At 35.1% G+C, this 19015-nt stretch overlaps 1 pseudogene; it reads right to left on the reverse strand.

The window, feature by feature from the left end:
• Positions 1-15704: 15704 nt before the first annotated feature.
• On the reverse strand, positions 15705-16322 carry LOC147567575 (secreted RxLR effector protein 161 pseudogene; annotated as a pseudogene).
• Positions 16323-19015: the final 2693 nt, after the last annotated feature.

The following is a 19015-nucleotide window of genomic DNA, read 5'->3' on the forward strand; positions in this document are numbered from 1 at the left end:
CAAGAGCTCCATGTGTTGTTTCTCTACTCAAGACACCCGAGTGATCTATTAATCTCCCTCCTTGCAGCTAGCTATAACTCCAATGGTGCTTTGACACGAAGAACACCTTCTTCTTTATTGACTAGTTAGATAGCTTAGGAATTAGCTCACTTTCTCTTCTCTACTTGATGTGGTAGAGTAAGAAAGCTTCTTGAGAAATTCCACACCTTATTCAAGTCCCTAAGAGACCTTATATAGAGTTCTTAATTAGAATTCAACCCTAATTAGATTCCTAAAGAATCCCTTTTGAATAAGATTAAGGAAATAGTTGAAAATAGAAACTAGTTTCTATTTTCCACTTTCCTTAAGTTGTGACCGTCCAAATACACCCAAATTGGGTAGATCTGACCGGCCCCATTAGGGGAACCTCCCAGCCAAGGCCGACCCCAATCCGGACCCAAAAAGTCTCCTTTGAATAAGATTAAGGTTTACGCTACCTGAAACTCAATACCTGGCGGGACATAAGGCAGTGAGAGCTATCCTTTCGTCGATTGCTTCATTCTTCACTCCTTCCTGGGAACACAGACCTTGGTTTAGTCTGATTCCATCCGAGTTGGAGGCAGCGCACACCGCTTCAGGCCTTTTGTGCTATCTTTGCCTAAACTTGTTTTAGGCCCATGAGACATGTTTATGGGACTCTCCCATGATTATATGTCTCATTCCCACTAGTCATATCATCCGATCAAATAGACATTCTTATGCGTAACCCGATGTAGGATCCAGTCGAAGGTAGCCACGAATTACTTCGTAAATCGAAGATCGTAGTTGGTTTCTAGCTAAACACTATGACCCCTAGATCAACAAGACTTGATGATCTTTTTCATCAATTGTCTTATCCGACAAATTGCTCGCATTGCATCTTCTATTGAAGGACATCTCCTTCAATGTATATGTTTGAGTATTCTTCAAATGGTTACTGAAATACCTGGAGAGGTAGTATCAGATCTGTCGGAGATAGGATGCTCCTCAAGATGAGAATAATTGTATCATCGTGGGTTAATGACTCTGCTACACGATGATGCTCTTATATTCGTTTGGGTAAGTCATGACATATTCAAAGTATACCATTGTTTGGGTGAGATTTATTATTCGATGCGTATTGAGATCACAAGTTAGCCTAATGGGCATTGATGACGAAGGCAGAGTTACGAAAGCTCTTACTGGGGTATTACATGGATCCATGTGTACACTACAGCAGTCAACTGTTTGATAAGGCGCCACCTGTTTCTAGAATATATCTCAAAAATCTATCATTGATCAAATCATGCCTAGAAGTGTTCGATTATTCCCACTGCACTCACCATCCCTTGGATGTGTTCCATGGAGCGATTTGGGAAACCGTTTCTCAACTCCTTTGATGGTTATCAAGTGTTTGGCTTTCTTGCCAAGGTGATTCTTTACTTCGGTTTATACTTTGTTTGAACCTTTCAAACATTCTAACTTTATACTTTATGACCTGTATGTTTTCGTAATTCATGAAGTTGTCAGGGTATGTGTTGAAGTAGCTTTCGTTAGCTTCTGCAAGAACACCTTCTTCTTTATTGACTAGTTAGATAGCTTGGGAATTAGCTCATTTTCTCTTCTCTACTTGATGTGGTAGAGTAAGAATGCTTAATGAGAAATTCCACACCTTTTTCAAAATCCTAAGAGACATTATGTAGAGTTCTAAGTTAGAGTCCAACCATAACTAGATTCCTACAAAGTCCCTTTTGAATAATATTAAGGAAATAGTCGAAAATAGAAACTAGTTGCTATTTTCACAATTCCCTTAGTTGTGGTCGTCCCCTACAAGGGAGAATATCCAGATCTCGCTGGCCCCTTATGGGAAGCCCATTGATCATGGTCGGCCACTCTTTTGGGCCCAAAACACCCTTTTGGTGGCCCGATCCAAAATTCCTTCTTTTGGGCCTTTTGTGCTATCTTTGCCTAAATTTCTTTTAGACCTTTGAGACATATTTATGGGACTCTCCCTTGTTTATATATCTCATTCCCACTAGTCATATCATCCGATCAAATAGTCATTCTTATGTGTAACCCGATGTAGGATCCGGTCGAAGTTAGCGATCGTAGTTGGTTTCTAGCTAAACACTACGACCCCTAAATCAGTCGGACTTGATGATCTTTTTCATAAATTGTCTTATCCGACAAATTGCTCGCATTGTATCTTTGGTCGAAGGACATCTCCGTTACAAAGGAATATCCTTTAGACTCCCACTTGTACTTAGAACAAGTACAATGCTCGATTGCAGTGTCAATTTTTTATCCCATCTGATACGTCATGTCTTTCAGACTTTCTTGATACCAAGTACAACTGTCAAAGACAAATGATTAACATTTAATCCATTTGAGCGCAGCCACGCATTTTCAGTTGCTACTCATCAAGCGGCCTCGAGACACGTTTTCCTAATGTAATTAGGATGACACAATCCATTCTTGTGCTCCCACTCAGCTTCATGTCTATAATGTCTTTCCCAGTATCCGCTTTTATAACCTCCTTTCAGGGCATGACGTTTGGCAAAACCAAAGTCAGACGTTCCTTACATAAGATGAGTGAAACACTCATGTTTTGAGGAATCTCTCCAATCTTGTCAACCATAAGCGTTTTGACGTTCATCACGATTTGATGTACTTCCCATTTTGAGGGTTATCCACTGTATATTCCTTATAGTACACCCATGTAGTCGATTTGAATACTTTTATTCCTATAGCCCATGGAACATTGGTATCTCCTCGACTCACGTGCTAGTCTTCCTAAGTCATTATTGTCAATGCGATGACCCGGAGATGATAATTAAATATTCTAAGTTCACTTAATAGGGGTTCATTCATCTGATCACATATCCTGACAAGCCTATTTGGAGTGTTTTATTATCTATGGATTGTCGTTTAAATACTAAACTAAATTTAGACGACTGTGAAATAACTAACTTATTTCCGATAACGAGAGTTTGTAAATTTGAGCCTCTTTCGCAAAACTCCTTTTACGTACTCAATTTTGCTCGTTAGAGTTATTTCTGTAATTACCTTATGCCTTGGAAATTTAGTATGATTCTCATACTTTTGTCTTAGGTGACAGTTTAGTTGACTACGATGTATTCCATTTAAACCTTGCTTATTATCAACTAATCGAAGGTTGATTCCTTTGATTTTCCATTGATAGTCTCTAGTAATTAACCCTTTACTAGTGTTAAGGCCTCCTATTCTTGCTTTTGTAGAGTCTGCAACAGTTCCCGGCTATAAACACTTTCTGCCTACTTTCCTTCTACGTCTGGAAGTTTGCATTGACATGTTCAACTTTCTCCACTGTAACTTATCCTAGCAATTTTACAAGCCTTTTTAGGATGTTAGTTGAGGTTTCAGATTGTCTTATCTGAGTTCGGATGTTAACATCTCTTAATACTTTAAGTATTCACGATGTCTTGGGCAAATTCTAAATCATGTCTACATGACCGATTTTATGCCTATAGCATAATTATCTTCCTCATGCATGCTTGCTCATCAGGGTCCTCCGACTCTGAGTCTTGCTGAGCTTGCGTCATGAGATTTGGGTCGAATATCTCTTCTAGAGTTTTTCGTCTTTGGTCCTTTCTTAATTGATTCCAACATCCCTATGTTGGTCTCAATTCTGATGTGTACACTGCACACCAAACCTGAAAAGCGTTTCTCCCACTAACCTTCTTGAAATCCTGAGGTTCAAGGTTTTTTTCATTCCTTAGGAATCAAACGCCTTTGATTTTCTCTTTTGAATCAAAGATTCCAACTCTAGCTTGCTTCATCCCTTGATGGATCTTCCGAGGCATGCTTGTTCATTAATCACTAAAGTCGACGACCGTTATGGTTTTTGACTTCCTCGTGTTTAGCTATGGACTTAAACATAGACTGATATAGGATCTCATTCATAGTCTCTTGGTCAAGGTCAAGAATCTTTTCATTGATTTACAAGTAATCATTAGAACCAGCTACTAAATACAAAAATTAGGTTCAAAGAAAATACACCTGTTACATATTGAACTTTTTTTGTTAATGAGATCCGGCAGCCAGACAAAGATAAACGAGTCCAGATCAATCCGTTGTTGCTATTTTTTTTAGGCCAACCCAGTCTTAGAAGCCTTCTTACTCTTAATCCCAGTCCTGGAATTGAAATTCCATCAGTACCAAAAACTCCCTCTTATTTAGAATGTTTACACTAATGTTTCCATCCTTCTCAGTTTTCTTTCTTGAAAAACTAATTTTTGTCCAATGGTTTTCTCCCCATTGACCAATTATCAAGTTTCCGATCTTGACCAGAAAGGATTCCATAAGATATTGACTCCTAACTAATTATCGAGTTGGTTTCCGTCTCTGCGCAGGTCTATATCCTTTATCTTTTATTAGTAAGATTTCAATCTTCTAATCTTGTAGATAAAATTCAAAGACCTTTAGGGCTTTAGAACAACAATTCGGAATACTCTCAACTCTTTGAGATATTCATGTTTTGAGCAACTTTCAACTACTTGATAGTTCTCTGACGAATCTCCATTCATCTTAATGAGGTAGGTATTTAGACCTTTTCCTCCTACTATTTCTTTAACAGTTTTGTTTCTCTTGGTCGAAGAAGCAATCAATTTTCCTCCCACTTATCCTACTAATTATCCTTCCAGAACTAATTATTAGGAGGATATCATCATGAGCAACAAACACTTTGTTCTCTTGATCGGTTGTGAGAAGCCCAAATTTCTTCTAAAGAAATTGCATCAGATTTGCTAATTTATGCCTTATAATCCTCGTACATGGCCTTTTTAGCTTTTAGACGGAATTCGGTTATGTGAGAAAGCGACTGTTTCTAGAATATATCTCAAAATTCGGAAGACTGGCTTAAATCCATCATTGATCGAATCATGCCTAGAAGTGTTCGATTATTCCCACTGGATTCACCATCCCTTGGATGTGTTCCATGGAGCGAGTTGGGAAACCGTTTCTCAACTCCTTTGATGGTTATCAAGTGATTGGCTTTCTTGCTAAGGTGATTCTTTAATTCGGTTTATACTTTGTTTGAACCTTTCAAACATTCTGACTTTATACTTTATGACCTGTATGTTTACGTAATTCATGAAGTTGTCAGGGTATGTGTTGAAGTAGCTTTCGTTAGCTTCTGCAAGAACACCTTCTTCTTTATTGACTAGTTAGATAGCTTGGGAATTAGCTCATTTTCTCTTCTCTACTTGATGTGGTAGAGTAAGAATGCTTAATGAGAAATTCCACACCTTTTTCAAAATCCTAAGAGACATTATGTAGAGTTCTAAGTTAGAGTCCAACCATAACTAGATTCCTACAAAGTCCCTTTTGAATAATATTAAGGAAATAGTCGAAAATAGAAACTAGTTGCTATTTTCACAATTCCCTTAGTTGTGGTCGTCCCCTACAAGGGAGAATATCCAGATCTCGCTGGCCCCTTATGGGAAGCCCATTGATCATGGTCAGCCACTCTTTTGGGCCCAAAGCACCCTTTTGGTGCCCCGGTCCAAAATCCTTTCTTTTGGGTCTTTTGTGTTATCTTTGCCTAAACTTCTTTTAGGCCTATGAGACATATTTATGGAACTCTCCCATGTTTATACATCTCATTCCTCCTAGTCATATCATCTGGTTAAATAGACATTTTTATGTGTAACCGATGTAGGATTCGGTCGAAGTTAGACGCGAATTTTTTCGCAATTCGACGATTGTAGTTGGTTTTTAGCTAAACACTACGACCCCTAATTGCTCGCATCGGTTATTTTATTTTATTTACAATTCTATCTTTTGTATTTTAGTTTTAATTTTGATTAGTTACTTCCATAACATGTGTAAGAGACATGTGGAAACAAGGGGTAGTTATAGGTGGTTTGTCATGAGTTCATGACATGTATAAAGTAGGTAGTTCTAAGTAGTTATACCCTAAATATATAATTGACAACATATCAACAGTGATAGTGAAGCATATTCCTTTGTAAAGGAGATGTTCTTGAAGGAGATGTCCTTCGACCAAAGATGCAATGCGAGCAATTTGTCGGATAGGAGGAAAACCCAATGGGACAAAACCATAGTGAAGGAAAAAGAGTACAAATTCTTTTTTCATGTACATCTTTTATGTACACATAATGTGCCTCATTAAAACCTTGTTAAGAAAAACCCCGTGGGAAAAAAATCTTAACGAAGGAAAAAGAGTACAGTTTGAAAATGCAGTATACAGTGTCTTCATAAACTTGCTCCCCCTCATGAAGGTTGAGGGTGTTGTTCAACTTTCGATTGTCAGCTTCCTTTTGGTATATATACACAAAAATATAATAAGTATCATTTGACATTTCAAGTTGCATTCATATAATGCTTCAAAGTTTATGCACACTTTAGATTAAAGTTTATTAAATCCTTCAGGGATTTAAGTTGAACTCACTCTCTAGTGATTCATATATGTGTATCATATGTATCGATTAGATAATTATAATATTTTGTGAAATCGTGTACTAATCATATTTCAATGTGCAATCCACTTGACGCGCATAAGAGGTGTTAAACTCATCGTTCAATGACTAGTTGTCTCGCCAAAACCTTGTCAGGAAAATCCAATGAGACAAAACCTGAACGAAGGAAAAAAGACTACAACTTTAAGAAAATTAAAATAATTTTCATGTACGCATAGTTGCCTCATTAAAACCTTGACAAGGAAAACCCTATGGGATAAAACCTTGACGAAGGAAAAAGAGTACAACGCGATTGACATTTTATACATGAATGATGGTTATTTTCTGAAACCTTATGACAACATATGTAATATATTGTTTGTACTATATTAGGTACTTCAGGACCTGAATTTCCATGACATATGATAAGTTAAAACAATATGAGTTGCTTTGAAGCTTATAGCCTTTTAGTATTTCAGAATATGTTCATTTTCAAGATTTTCTTTACTCGAATAATCTTTTTCAATACTCTACTGTCAAACTTTGATATCTCTTCAAGAGTCAAAATAGGATTTATAAATACTTCATAATATAATTCGAGGATTTGTAATTCATATTGAAATTTTATAAGTGGACGTCAAATCCTTTATAGACTAAGTGACATTTCTTACATATGTCTACTTTATTACCTTCAGAGTAATTCTTGGTTGGTGCTTCGACTTCATGTCTGAAGACTTAATTATTTTATAAGTAAAATCTGCAAGTAATGAAGTATCTCATCAAAAGTTGACAAATTACTAATTCTGAATCAATATGCTTCCAGTAGCTACTATTTCAGAAATACATCGTCTGATATAATTTATTTGATTTCTCAAATTCTCACAGCATATATAGTTCAATGATCTCATGTATGTATGGAGCATCGCCAATGATTAAATGGCAAGTGTGTGTCTGGATGTAGTCAAGAGGACGTTCCCAAGAGTATGCCAGTGGTGGATGGTTTGGTACCATGTAGTTCTCGCGGAGAGAAGCTACCGTGCTCGTTTAGTGGAGTCGGTGTCTCTTTTTACACATATCCTCTTCAGGGGATTTCATTAGGAATATGAATCACATTCAATTCTAATTTGATAGCCTCTTCAGGAGGAAAAATTATTCCTTCAGTGTCAAAGAGTATATGTCACTTTGATCAACTCTGATCATTTTCCATTACCTTTATCTGGATATAAGCATATTAAGCTCTGAAAAATATTAATATTTCGAGGTAGCAAGTTTTCCGTATAATGATTCCAAATGAGAAAAACTCGATCATTTTCATGTATTTTACGACATTGAATATAGGACTTCATCCCCCTAATGTCGATAGATTTTCGTCTTATTTATGAGCACATACTTCGAGGATGTGACAAAGACGAACGAAAATCAATTGCTTTAGGCAAATTTGATTTTTATTTTCGTATCATATTTTCCGTTAGGAAAAATTACTATCTGATCACAGGTTCAGGTGTGAGCAATTTGTTATAATATCACAACTTCGGGTGTGATTAATTACATGTGAGATATATCATCTTCATGTGATTTTATTTTATTTTATTTATTGAATCCATCATCACTTTCTCTTTGGTTATTACAACTTCAGGTGTAATGTGAAATATGATAATCAAACAATTTTATTTGTCAGGAATTTACAACTCATCACTATCTACAGACACGTAAGAAAATAACATCATCACCTGAATATATATTCTGGATTTCGACTTAATATATGATGAGTTTCACAAAAATTGGTTACATTCCACGATCGATGAAGAGTTTTGTCAAATTTGATCAAACTATATGTTGGTATAGTAAAATGAGATTCTCAATTTTTTCACTCTATTTCCAATCTGAAGTCGGTGTAGGATTTTTCTTATCACCGTCTAGTTATAATCCTTTCATAATCAATGGAAAATCATTTCACTACTGAAAAATTAGCATTTGTCATTCTTCAGGAATGCGCATATAAATTTGTTTTCTCAAGGGTTTACCCTTTTCGTGACAATTTTCCAACTCATAAGGGATATATCCTTTCATCCTTTGAGATTTTTTTTACTCTAATAATCATTTTAGAATTATCTAGATTTGAAGAAGCATATACACCAAACTTCAGGTTTGGTAATACCAATAGATGTTTCAATTTGATCTTAACCAAATTTTGATGGTTAAATATCCACTTTGGAAATATCTTCATTAATAAATTAATACCAACCTTTTCATCATTATGATATATTCATACAAAATGAAACATTAGCTATGAGAGTAATATCAATTTATTTATTTTAGGCATAACTTACCTTGACCTTACCATTGAATAAATTGCATTGCTATTCATATTAGTTTGCAATACCAACTTTTTCATCATTATCATCTACTTAATTTTAATATTCTTTTGATATGATTCACTATGCCAATTACAATTACAAAATCAATGGTTAGAGATAAATAAGAAAAAGAAGTTTGGAAATTTAACAAAGAGAGCTTATATACCTTTTAACTTACCAATAAGAATTGATCAATCTTACCAATATTTTATTTGTTTATGTTTTGCTCAAGGTGGTGGATAATTTTTTCCTCCCTTTGATCATAGAGCAATTCGTGCTGATAACGTGTTGTGAAAAATAGAGGAGGGAAGAAGAAAGATAATGAAAATATATTAACCAAGAGATTGTAGACAAGAAGAACTAGAATTGCATTTATATGTTTGTAGATGATTTCTCTACATTGATACATTAGTATATTGAGTATTATGATACATTGGTTTGATCCATCTTCTTCATTAGCAAGTAACTTCTTTATATAAGCATTTAGCTAGATGAGTTACACATCCAATAGGCACACAATAATGGAGCTTGATTACAAAGTAATGGTGGAAAACCTATGGTGGTGGGAGTTACAATTGGTGGTGGTCATCCACCATAAATCTAATATTTTTAACAATATATGATTTTTCTTGCACTTTTTTGTCAAATTACAATGTATACCCAGTCCTTGACCAGTCGGTGTCAGACTCGAAAAAACGGACAGAAAAAGGCATTTTCACAAAGAAAAACCAAATGCCTGTCCGGTTTGACCGGATGGGTGGTTTTTCGTGGACTGTCCGTCTGGGCCGATTCTTGCCCCGACGATTGACCAGTCTTGACCCATCATCTTGAAGATATACATTGATTTTTGTATTGGAGAATTTTTTAATGGAAAAACTATAAAAATATTATATTTGGCTAAAAAATTCAAAGATTAAGTATTGCTTTGGAGATGCCATAAACCATGTTTGGCGCGCAGAAATGGAATCCGATTACCGGGAATCACACTGTCTCAATGTGATTCTTAGGAATGTGATGATTTTAGTTTAACGTTTAACATGACAAGGAATATGAATACAAGTCGTGGCAGATTCCTAACTTGGTGTTTGGTTAGCATAGTTCTTAGGGGTAATTTGTAGAAAGGTCAAAATAATATTGAAAATAAATAGAAAAGCACAAAACATGTGAAAATTATTATTTAGGTCAAAAAGTGTGCAAATACTAAAATACCTTTTTTTGTTATTTTGTGTAACTAAATTCTTTTATTTCTCTTTAAACTTTAAATCGATATAGCTTTTGTTTGAGATGTCGGATTTCTATAAAAATTATATATTTAGAAATGATTTTTCATTAGCTTTCTAACAAGATCCACTTTCAATGCTTTTTTTTCAAAAAAAAAACCCAGAAAAAAACGGCGTTTTTTTCCTTTATGTTTTTCTACAAATGTGTTTGCGACAATTTGTTATGCAAACGTGTTTGCAACAATCTATTCTGCAAACGTGTTTGCAACAATCTGATCTACAAACATGATTTGCAAGCTCTGCAAAATATAATCTTGAGTTGCAAATCTTGCAAACTCGATTTGCAAATATAGAATATAAACTAAGAGTATGTCTGCGAAATCAAGTTTTCTTACCGATACAATCGGTATCCATGCTCTTTTCGGAGTTTTTGTGCTTGGGATTCTTGTCTCTAAATATTTGTGTAAGAATATCGTTTAATTCATGCTCCACATAGATTACAAATTTTATATGGTAGGGCATGTGAAATAGAAGCTGGTATCCACCTACTTACTATATAAGAATGTAACTGTTAAGAATTTAACCATTCCTACCAAGATAGGAATGCAACTTTTGGTGAAATATCATTCATACCGTTGTTTAAATGACATAGATTACACTTCAACTTTGTCATTCCAATATAGTTTTTTGTAGCACAATCCATTGGAATAGTCCAAAATAAAACCCTAAAAGGATTTAGGGTCCTATCTTGTAAAAAGAATGAGGTTTTAGTCATTTAGCTGTTTTGCGCATAATAAACTCATTTGTGTTTGTTAAATTCTTTTATATCCTTCTATAATATCCCACAACCCTTTAGAAACCTTTAGATTTCTTCTCATTAGTTCAATTAGCGATACCCCATTTCTTAATTAGATACTAGTGAAAGCCTTTTTTTTGCACTTAAAAGAACAAAAATACTCTTATCTTTATTGTTTTATCCATCTTTGTTTCTTCGATCTCTAATACTTGTTCGATGTTATGATCTGTTGGCGCATTTTCATTTATCATACTTTTTTTCTCTCTTATGCATATTTTTTTTACTTTACCGACCACACTTATCGAAAATATAAAATTAATAAACCACAATAATTTAAAATAAAAATCGTAAAATCAAAGAAAAAAATTTTGACTTCTCAATTGTTCTTTGTTTTACGATAAAATTGATGTTTCCAAGTGTAACTAACTTGAAGAAGACCTCTTAATATCTGTGTTAGGCAATTAATTCTGAATAGATGCAAAAGTTACATACCTTCAGCCATTGTTGATTAAGTAGATAAACTAGAACAGAAAGATGAATATGGAATACGGAAAATCTTCTAACCCCAATCCTCTCCGTAAGTTATTCTCATGTCTTGATGGAGAGACACAAGCATTATTTATTGGGAGGGGTTAGGGACCTTCAGTTATTATAACCACTCCACATTCTTTTCCATCGAAGAAGTGTGTAGTGAGTTGGTTATTGTAACCAACTTTATCCCTCAAATTTGATTCCCTTAAAATAGGGTAACCATCACCCAAATACGCAGTCTACCAAATTCAGATTGGTAACTGGTCAAACTTTCTCCAAAAGGGAATGAATGAATGTGGGCCACCCTTAGTCTCAATTAAAGAGACGTGTCCAACATTCTCCCACTTGGCCCACATGATAGATATCATAAATTAATGGATGATAGTCAATTTGTATGGTAATACGACACTCATTTGGGGATACCACTCATTCTCAATTAAAGAACATACTACACGAATCATAGCGGTCACATTCTGATTAGTGAATGCTCTCTTCTATGTATTATAATGCATTATGCTCTCTAACTAAGCACTTAATGAGCATGACTTCTGAATGAGTAATTTCTGACAAAATTACACAGGTCCTCCTCCTTTAATATTGCACTGGATATAAGATGGTTATTCTTTATCTGCACGAATATAATGATTTGTTCATAATAACCAAACATCCCAAACTGTCGAGGAAAGTACATAGTCAAGCATTACATAAGTTAACATGATCCTTTTGCACCACATAATCTAAGAAAGATTGTACCAACAATGTCTTAGTCATGAGAATGCAATATAATTAACTTATTACGTATAAGCTTAGTCGCCACTTCATGTTCTTTAACTTTCCTTTGACCAAGAGATATTGTATGTCGATATATTTATTTCTGCTCCCACTCTTATTACCTCATGAGAGGAAAACTATTGCAGAATTATCGCAAAGGATCTATAAATGTCTTTTTATAGTATCGACGATTTGAGAAGAGAAACGAAGTTTCCCAACTGTATTGCTGGTGTCATTGTTTCATAGCGTATGATGTAGCAAACTCAAATCACTATTTGCAAGTAAATATCATCTACATATAACACTAAAAATGTATACTTGCTCCCACTAACCTCAAGGTATATCAATTAAACTTTAATAGCATTAGTCTGATGCAAGTTTTAGTTGATACATATATTTCTTGAGCTTGCTAACTAAATAGTGTTAGAATTGAGACAATCTTTCTTTTGATGTTAAACTGTTTTGGAGAAGAAACATTCCTGAAGGCCATGATACTTTATTGGCGTAGTTGTTTCTTTCTACACATTGTTGACATGGTTGTCTTTCTTGGTACTTCCTTTAGCATGAGAAACAAAATGGACACTTTCAAGTTTCTCATGTTTCGTCCTCTCTTCCTCTTAAACACACATGGTCAGAAGTTCATTGATTGACCAACTTTCCTTGTGTGTTGTAGGAGATTTTGAAAAAAAAAATCCGTATTCCTTCGGAAGATAATTAAGTACCAAATAAACCGAGAATGATTCTAGAACCTCAACAAATGTTGAGCAAAAGTTCTCTGATTTTCATTATGTGCTCAAGCACACCTTAGTATGGTAAAAATTCATCCAGGGAAATTATGAATGGATTCAAAGCTATGAAACATATATTTTATTCTAAATTAACAAACATCAATTTAGTAGTAAATTCTAACCTTCATGTGGGTAGAGGCTACAACTGCATAAGAATTTACTGTACTATATTAATAAGACTAGTACAAATAAAATAATTAATCTGAAAAAATTTCATACATGTGGGCGTAGAAAATTCACATTTAATATTTTATTGTACTATCCTATTCCAATACAACTTTACAAAATAGTTATCTCTATGTGGGGCAAGAATTATTATTTATAAATTTTTATTATAATTAGAAATGTCGTTTTAACTTGATGCGATAAAACAAATAACATTTTATTATCGCATATCTACATATTTTTAGATGCTATGGCACCTCTGAAAATATGTAATATCCAAATAAATGACAATGTTTCCGTATGAGTTAATTCCTATTTCGCCCCCTACTTTGTGACCAGCTTCCTTTATGGACCCCTTTTTCATAAAATCAAATATGGCCCCCTTTTTTAGTGTAAATGTCGTAAGTACCCTTCATATATATATTTTTTCAAAATAAAGTTAATTAACACATGAAATTCCACCTCACATCTCTCTCCACCTCACATCTCTCTCGCCACCTCACATCTCTCCTCAACTCACCTCTCTCTCTCTCTCCAAGTCACCCTTGTGTTCTCCGACGACCTAAACATAAAAAAAAACTCCCATCTCTCTCTCTCTAAACACTCCAACGAAGGGGTTTCCCTTTGCCGGAGTCGGTCTGTTCTTGAACCCGAAAAAAGGGTGTTAGCTTTCATCTGATCTGTACTCAATTAAGTTTCTAACCTCGCATAAAACATGGCAATATACAGTTCCATAAAACAAAAAGAATAACATCTTATCCTAAAAAGTAATCTTTCCTGCCATTTCGATCATATCATCATCACCACACCAATAATTTCTCTCTCTTCATTATCTTCTCAAAACCCCAGCAGTAGTAAACTCAACAAAAATTCCATTCCATTCCAGTTATAAACCAAAAAAACCCCCCACTTCCTCTCTCTACCAATGAATTCCAAGAACAAGTTTACTCTGTTTTGACCTCATCAGTTCACTCTTTCCTAGTTCAATTAGGTTCTCTTTTGTTTTCTGATTGTGGGTATCTCTTAAAATTAAGAAATTTGAGTAAAAATGATGAGAGCACAAGATGAAAATTCTAGGGTTTTGAATGAACTTTGTGCTCTTATTATGAGTATAATTAGATCACCTCATCTTTCTCTTACAGTTTATCCTTCTTCATCGGCTGGTACTGTTTCTTCAACTTCCCGGCGGCGAACAACACCAACAACGACTCTAAGTCAAGTTTCACCGGTGGGATTCGCTTCATTACTTTTAGGAATTTCTTTAGCTTTGATGTTATGTGGATCAGTGACTTTTGTCATCGGATTTATATTGATGCCCTGGGTACTTGGATTCATTGTGGTTCTGTATTTAGTTGGAATTGTTCGAATCTCTCTAGTTTAGGACGAGCTATTCTTGGTCCGGTCGTTTCTCCACCACCACCACCTCCCCGGAAGGTGATCCCGGATGAGGGTTTTCGTCATTCAGTATTTGGAATCTTTCTTGTAATCCTCTTTTAGTTTTTTTTATCATTACATGATGAATTTATTTTGTTTTTTAGTTAAGAGTTTTTTTTGGATTGATTTGTTAGACAAACATATAAACATATACAATGAGTTCATGGGATAAAACATGTAATCGAAAAAATTCTTCCCATGATATAAAAGGACCTAGAGACATCATGTTCATCACAACAATACTTTATCTTTCAATGAAACTTGAAGTTCTTGATAGGTTGTGCATCTTTCTCCATGTTGTGTTTAGATAATAGATGATAAGCTTCTTCTTTGATTAAAGATGAATAAGTATACTCGTTCCCCTTCTTTTCTTAAAGCCTATAGAGATGGAAATTCTATCTTGAACTTGTATGAGCAAGAACATATTTTCCATCCATATCTATCTCCTATTTATACTACAACAAAATGCATTTCCATCATTGCATTTTGTCTTGCCTACCGCAACAAGTTGTGTTCACATTGTCAAACATTCCATGTGTCAAGACAACAAACCATGAGGTGTAAAGACAACAAGACAAGTGCATCTTATGTGTCAAACACCAAGTCCATAAGGTGTCAAGACAGCATGACAGCACAACTCATTCTTGAACTAGATATAGAGTTTCCTAAGCCCATTACTTAATGGGCTAATTGGATGGGACATACTATTGGGCTTGTACGTATTAGGCCCATTCGTAAAGTACAAGGCCCAAAGTTTACATTCTCCCACTTGACCCATACAATTGAAATCATATATTTGCAAGAAACCATCATTGCAAATCGATTATGGGTTTAAACAATTATGCACACATTTAAGAAACTCAATCTGAATCTAGTGTACCATAACAAGTAAGTTACTAATGTGAGTCATAGCGGTTATACATCTTAAAGCGATATATTTCCTTCCATGTACCACAACATTAGAACTCACCTTATACGATCATCATAAGGAGATTAGATACAAAATCATTCAGATAATTGATTTTGTTTCTTATAGCTCGAATGTCTTCCAAGACAGTTTCAGTCTTGCCTAGACTATTCCTGTAACTTTTCAACTCAATTCTATTATGTACACTTGAGTAAAGCAGGAATAAGGAAACATAATATTATGAGATCTATATAGTGTTTGTAGAAACTAATATGTTCATTCAATCCATAACGTTACAGAGATAACTAAGACCCATAGTTGCAACATGTTCCTTAAATGTCTTAGCTATCAATCCTTTAGTTAATGGATCTGCAACAATAAGCATAATACTTATATGTTCTACAATCACTGTATGTTTCCTGACCTCCTCTTTGACAATAAGATATTTGAGCTCAAGGTGTTTGCTCCCTCGAGAACTAGAATACTTATCATTCTTAGAGAAGAAGACTACAACACTATTATCACAATAAATTCTCAGCGGTTTGGCAATAGAGTCGACGATTCCAAGCCCTGAGATAAAATTCCGCAGCCATAAAGCATGAATTGTGGCTTCATAACATGCCACAAACTCAGCCTCCATTGTGCAGGACGCATAAATACTCTGCTTAATGCTTCTCCACGATATAACTCCTCCTGCTAAGAGAAACACATATCCAGACGTGGATTTTCTACTATCAGAGCACCCTGCAAAGTCGGAGTCTGAATAACCTATCACTTCCAGACTGTCTGTTCTTCTGAAAATAAGCTTATAGTCCTTGGTTCCTTGTAAATACCGAATCACCTTCTTTGCTGCTTTCCAGTGAACCATTCTTGGGTTACTTTGGTAACGACCAAGCATACCGACCACAAAGCTGATGTCAGGACGGGTACAAATCTACGCATACATAAGACTCCCTACTGCAGAAGCATAAGGAATGTTTTCCATTCGTTTTATTTTAAATTCATTCTTGAGACATTGCATAAGATTGAACTTGTCACCTTTCTGTATAGGTGTTTCAGTTGGCGAACAATCTTTCATGCCAAATCTTTCTAAAACTCTTTCAATATAACTTTTCTGAGACAATCTCGAAATGCCTCGTTCTCGATCTCGAAATATTTCTTTTCTGATAACAAATTTTGCCTCATTCATATCTTTTATTTCAAAGTTATTAGAAAGAAATTTCTTGGTCTCATATAATAAACCAAGATCATTAGTGGCAAGAAGGATATCATCAACATAAAAAAATCAAATATATGAACTTACTCCCACTGACCTTCTGATATATACATTGATCAACAATGTTTTCTTTAAATCCGAAGGTCACAATGGTATCATTAAACTTCAGAAACCATTGTCGAGAAGCTTTCTTAAGTCCATATATTGAATTATTCAATTTACACACCATATGTTCAATCCCGGTTTCAGAGTAGCCCTCTGGCTGCTCCATGTAAACCTCTTCCTCTAAACTTCCATTCAGAAAAGTTGTTTTCACATCCATTTGGTGAAGCTCCAAATTGTAATGAGCCACCAATGCCATAATAATTCTAAATGAGTCTTTTCTGGATACAGGCGAAAAAGTATCATGATAATCAATGTCTTCTTTCTGAGTGAAACCTTTTGCTACAAGTCTGCCCTTATAACGTTCAACTTTACCTTTAGAGTCGAGCTTGGTCTTAAAGACCCATTTACACCCGATTTCCTTACATCCTTCAAGTAATTGAACCAAATCCCAGACTTTGTTTTGTGTCATTGATTTCAACTCTTCATTCATTGCATCAATCCATTTAGATGAATCATTACTTTCCATTGCATGCGAAAATGAAACTGGATCTTCTTTGTTTGTCCCGATGTCATTTTCACGAAAGTGTCTTAAACTAGGGTTCCTTCCAGTCCAGAACTCAAAAGGAGTTTTTGGAACTGACTTACTAGGAACTCGGTTTAAGACATACACAGCAGTTTTAAGGGCATCACCCCATAACATAATGGGTAAAGTAAAGTTGCTCATCGTACTCCTAACCATATCCATTAGAGTTCTATTACGCCTTTCAGCTACACCATTCTGCTGAGGTGTTCCTGGCATTGTATACTGTGCACAAATGCCAAGCTTTTCTAAGAGTTTAGCAAACGGACCAGGATGTGGTCCTGATTCGTCATACCTTCCATAATATTCACCACCTTGATCCGATCTGATGATTTTCACCTTTCTGTCTAATTGTCTTTCTACCTCAGTGATAAAAATCTCAACAACATTCACAGCCTAAGATTTATCATGTAACAAGTAGATATATCCATAACATGAAAAATCATCTATGAAGTTGATAAAATATTTTTCTCCACTAATACATGAAGTAGAGAAAGGTCCACAAATATCAGTATGGATGATCTCAAGAAGTTCTTTGCTCCTTGTGGCTCATTTCTTTGTTTGTGTTGGTTTCTTTCCTTTTATACAATCAACACGAATCCCAAAATCAGTGAAGTCTAAGTACGGAAGTATTTCGACCTTCACTAATCTCATAATTCTTTCCTTGGAGACATGCCCCAATCTTTTATGCCCCAAGTTGCTAGAGATCTCATTAGTCATACTATGTTAAATTCCGAAATTCACATTAGGATGCAGGTTTAAAAAGATTTTGCAAACTGATCATCAAGCCTAATTTTATAAAGTTTATCATATAAAACACCACAACCGAAAACTCGATTATTTTTGTACAAGTCAAAACATTGGTTACCCAAAGACAACTTATACCCTAAAATATCTAGTTGATACATGGAAACCAGATTACGAGATACGGTTGGTACAAAAAGGGTATTATACAAATCTAAAAAACAACCAGTATCTAGTTTCAAACGGTAAGTTCCTATAGATATAACTTCAGAAGGAGTCTGGTTTGTCATTAGGATAAAACATTCATTCTGACTTGGGGTTCGACTTGAAAGGTATCCCTGCATCGTTTTAGAAATATGAACATTAGCACCCGTATCAAGCCACCAAGTATTAGAAGGAATTTCAATAAGATTTGATTCGAAACATATAAGGGCTATTTGCTCACCTTTCTTTTCGAACCAAGCCTTACATTTTGGACAATCAGCCTGAAAGTGTCCAAACTTTCTACAGAAATGACATCTGAATTTGTCCTTCTTTCGTATTTGGGCCTGAGGACCTAAAGCAGGTCCAGTATGCTTTGGTGGAATGACTTTCTTACCTTTATTGGGTTTCCATTTCTTTCCTCTAACTTCTTGAGCTACAAGATTAGTAGAAAAACTTTCTTGTTGCCTCAACCTTGTTTCCTCCTGAACTAACATACTTGAGAGTTCATTCACATTCCATTGTTCTTTAAGAGAATTGTAATTCATTTGGAATGGACCGTATTGAGGAGACAAAGAATTCATAATGAAGCGAACTAGAAAAGGTTCTTCTACGTTCATTCCAAGTCCATTTAATCTTGCTGCGATGTTAGTCATGTCAATCAAATGCTTCTGCATTCCTTTTACACCGTCATACTTTATGGTGGTAAGTTGAGCCATTAATGTGCCAGCTAGAGACTTATCAG

This window comes from Eschscholzia californica, unplaced genomic scaffold (assembly GCF_041429995.1).
Source record: "Eschscholzia californica isolate CP2 unplaced genomic scaffold, dmEscCali1.0.p SCAF_1, whole genome shotgun sequence".
Classification (NCBI taxonomy): domain Eukaryota; kingdom Viridiplantae; phylum Streptophyta; class Magnoliopsida; order Ranunculales; family Papaveraceae; genus Eschscholzia; species Eschscholzia californica.